This window comes from Centroberyx affinis, unplaced genomic scaffold (assembly GCF_046629955.1).
Source record: "Centroberyx affinis isolate AG114_WGS23_722 - 3 ecotype Tasmania unplaced genomic scaffold, CSIRO-AGI_Caff_v1 ptg003731l_1, whole genome shotgun sequence".
In the NCBI taxonomy this organism is placed as follows: Eukaryota; Metazoa; Chordata; class Actinopteri; order Beryciformes; family Berycidae; genus Centroberyx; species Centroberyx affinis.
In genome coordinates this window covers 89,822-94,346 of record NW_027281610.1, presented here as the reverse complement: position 1 = coordinate 94,346, position 4,525 = coordinate 89,822, and positions in this window count along the sequence as shown.

Genomic DNA, 4,525 nt, shown 5'->3' with positions numbered 1-4,525 from the left:
TTTTTTTTCCCACCGAGGGTCTGTCACTGTTGCGAGTGGATTCACATGCACATAGTTCTCGTCTTTAAAGCGTTCAGCGCGTCGCCGCCGGCCCGCTGTGTTTCCACACACCAAGATGCCGAGAATCCGCGCATCTTTAAATCATTTGAACTCTGCTGGCAGGAGAACGCCCGGCACAGCGCTCCAAGGTTAGGAGCTTGTCCTCAGATGTCCTCACCCAACACATCATCTCCCCCCCGTCCGCAGCAGATACACTCAGAGCCGTGCGGTCGAGACAAGTCACGTGACACGATCAGGGTTCAGCTCGGCACTTGGACTCCTCTAATCGTTAATTCACGCGTTACGGGTTGAGCGGACGCTAGGGCTGAACGATTTTGAAAAAATATCTAATTGCGGTTATTTTGACTGATATTGCAATTGCGATATGATTTGCGATATTAGAGGGAGTGATCATTTTTACATAATCTCATTTTCATTGAAAAAACATATTAAAATGATTATGGTGTGATTTTTGCGGGGATCTGTACCAAACAAAGATGTTTTCTTAAGTCTGTAGAATATGATGTGTAGGCCAGGACATCTCTGCAGCACCACAATATTTCATTTAAAACGCTATTTTGACACATTTCACCTTTAACAAATATTGCGCCTCCTGCGATTTGAAAATTGCAGTAGGCCATATTGCGATTTCGATAAAATTTTGATTAATTGTTCAGCCCTAGTGGACGCTGCTGTCCGGAGCAGGGAGGGCGCACGCTGTCACTGGGACACTCCAGTAGTCGCTGTGGTCACATTTCACCAGTGAACCATCAACCAATAAGAAGACGTTTAAATGCAAACACTGAAATAGAAATGGGTCTTAACAGCTCATTTAATCTAGTATTGAATCTTCAAAAAAAAAAGTCTTAGAACAAGAGAAAAAAATCCAGTGGGTTGACAAAAAATTTTCCAAAGCAAATCAACTTGGTTCACAAATTTTCTTATTCTTTTCTGATTCTCTTGATATTAGGTCTGCCTTGACTCAAGACATTGCCGTTTGTTTCAAGAAAATTCCCCAAACAACTGAAACTACATTGGAAATGAGTGAAATTTTCTCACCTCCACTGGCCGATTTTTTTTCCCACCTGTTTTAAGAAAAATACTATTTTAAGATTGAATATGCGACTAAATGACTTGTTATGAATGTGACTGGTTTCAGAAGAAAGAACAGAAGTCGTCTGGTAATGAAAGTTCGTTCTACTTACTGAGCGTCTGAGCCTCTGGTGTCACCGACCGTTTCCCCCTGGCTGTCGACAGCTGACCTCAAATCAGCACACAATGTGTCGTCAGTACTGTGATTCTGTTAGAATGTATATATGCTGAGCCACATTTTGACTCACTGAAAATGTATATTTTGTCTTTTTTATGGTTTCAACCTCATGAATTGAGGTTGGATGTCTGCCAAGTAACTTCAGAAGAGATTTAGATACAGTAATTACAGGTTAACTGTTAACACCAATGCAGTTACTTCTTGTATATTCTTTTTTTTTTTTTTTTTTACATATCAATTAAAATGATTTTGTTCATTAAAAAAAATTGTTTTGTTTTGAGTTTCTGTATTTGATGAATGAAGACTCTGGTTTTCTCGCTATCAGAAAAGAGATGGATGTTGACTTTCTGTCTTTTGGGAAGACCAACAACATTATTCATTGTCAAAAATAAAGCTAAATACAGTCATAAAGGTAAAGCTAATTAATTAAGCTTAAGTATTGGTGCTATTGATCCAAATGCGATTCTTTTTTTTTTTTCATTTTCTTTAAATCCAGGAGAATGTCAAAGAGGATGTTTCTAAAAGTAATCTCTATGGTGGCATCACACTTTAACCTCTACTGTACCTTTTTTTTTAAAAATCACTTGAATATTTGGACTTGTGAATTTGCAATTGTGTTGGAAACCTGCAGTCTGAGTAGATGAAATATAAAGAAACATGAAGCAATAAAAAAAAAAAGAAGTCAAAACTGAGTTACGGTGCATAAATGTGTCTGTAATTTGATTGGTATTGGGGGCTATACCGTATGTCTGGCCTGTTCTGTCAACACGGCTCATAATCACAAGGGAAAATAAAAATCCATCACTTTAATGTGACTGTTAAGGCGCTGAAGGAGAAACAACCTGGCGAAGCAGATGGAAACACAGCAGATCCAGCAGTCAGTTATTACCTGGAGAGCAGGAGCTTCTCGTTCTGCTGCGGCCAAGATCCTCCTGCAGACACATTTCACATGTCAGCCGCTCGATGGATGCTTTTATTTTTTTATTACAAAGTGCCTCATAATGCCGTTAAGTGCATATATTTTGGCATCTCAGCACAGTGGGTGGGCCAGTGGGAGAGTGACGTGTGTTTCTGTCTTTGATCTTTGAGCTGATATGGAGTCGTGTTTTATTACTTTACTTTTCTTGTGTAATGTCGTGGTGCTTTCTGTTGTCATGGTGCTTTGAATTATCTGTAACCTGTTGATTCTTGAGGAATGCTCACTTATTTTACTGTGGCACTAACTGCAAGAGAGCATCTGCTAAATGCCTAAATTGTAAATTGACTGATATTTTTTGAATTTTTTTTTTTTTAAATCAACTTTGTCCAAACTCCAAAAAAACAGTCAAAACCTTAAGTTCCTCCGCTGGGAATCAACTTTAGACTGACTTTGGTTTTCTCTGTTCAAGCCTTCAAGAAACATAAGTGACATTGCGTGACACAGAGCGTTAGGAAAATTATTGGTCAAATTGATAAAAATGAAAAATAGGATCAAAAAAATGTCAACAGCTGCAATTTTTTCCTAAACCGGTCAGGTGTTTGTAACGGCAGATACCAGCAAACGCTTCAAAAACAGCTCAATAGATTGGTTCAGAGCTGAGATTCACATCTGCATTCTGTCGCTGTTCAGTAAAAAACCTTTCATCTCCAAAATGACAACTTCTCAGACTATTTTCAGACTGACCAACAGGCATTTCAGAGTTCATCCAGAGGGTTTTGAAAAGGTTTCATAAAACCAAAGGTGGTAGAATTTTCTTAAAACATGAAAATCACCTGTAAGACTGCAGTTACCAGGTTTTCACTTGACAGCAGCAGCATGTTGGGTGGATCTGTCAGGAGCAGGAACACAGTCCCCAAACAGTCAATCCCCAAATTTGGAGCTCTTGTCTGTAGTGTGAAATAGGGATGGGACAATAACCGGTGTGACTGAATATTGTGGTATACAACAATAACGGTTATGACATCGCCGCTAATTTTTATCACCATGACCACTGTGGCAACTAGTTGGGAGGCTGAATAACAAAAGCAAAAAGTCAATATTTTACATAAATATTTCTTATAAAGTACTGTGCAAAAGTCTTACGCACATGTAAAAAAAAATTCTGTAAAGCAAAAATTCAAAAATAATGAAATGAAAAGTTTCTAAATATCAAAAAAGGGCAGTCTACTGACAGACTAATACAGAATGACAAATAAATAAACATCTAAGACAAAATTTATATAAAACATCTTGGGTGCCGAAGACTTTTGCACAGTACTGCATGTTCTACTGTCTTTAAAAAAAAAGAGAAATGTCTTATGATCGATGTGATAAATTCGTTTTGTAAGTAATTGAAGAATATTACAGCACTGTTTTTAAGGTTTTCATCCTATTATTGGGGTAATATCGTATATCAAGATAAATTTGGCAAAGATAATCATACTTTGAAATTCTCATATAGTGTGAATACATGTATATAAGTAAGAGGATGGATGGATGAGTGGCTCAGGAAGCCTCCGCTGTATGGAGGACCACAAGTGTCACGGAAATAGTAATAAAGCATTTCCTTAATTAATAACTAATTGTACAATAAAAATAGGCATTAATACATTTGTTTACAAATTAATGTATTAATCTATGAATATAGACTAAATTACAAAGTAATTCATTATTTGACATTTTAATGGGCAATAAAAAGGAATTATAAAAAAGAATTTACAAATGAAATATTAATCCATCAATAAATAGCTAAACATGGCTAAACAAATGTATTAATGCCTATTTTTATTGTACAATTAGTTATTAATTAATGAAATGCTTTATTACTATTTCCGTGACACGTGTGGTCCTCCATACAGCAGCAGCTCAGCAGGTCAGAAGCTGCTGGGGAAGTGGAGCGTGGGTTTGATCCCCGACAGACAAACTGCTGCTGCTGCTGTGTGGTGGGAGACTAGTCTGCAATTTAACATGATGGGTAATAACAGGGCATGATGGGCCGCTGCAGAGGAAGACTGAGCCAGGCCCAGTGTCAGCTGCTAAATATATACAGACTCCTATGGCAGTTCCATGTAGACAGAGACATGCAGTATATGGACGGAAAGATATTTGATTTTACCTCCAATAGGAACCAGCGATTTTAACTTGTTTCCAGATCTATCCATCTTATTTCATGATATTTTTAGTCAATTCTCTTACTGCACTGGCAGATAATCTTGCTGGTTTCAATAAATTCCACTTGATTCATGCCAATATGACTT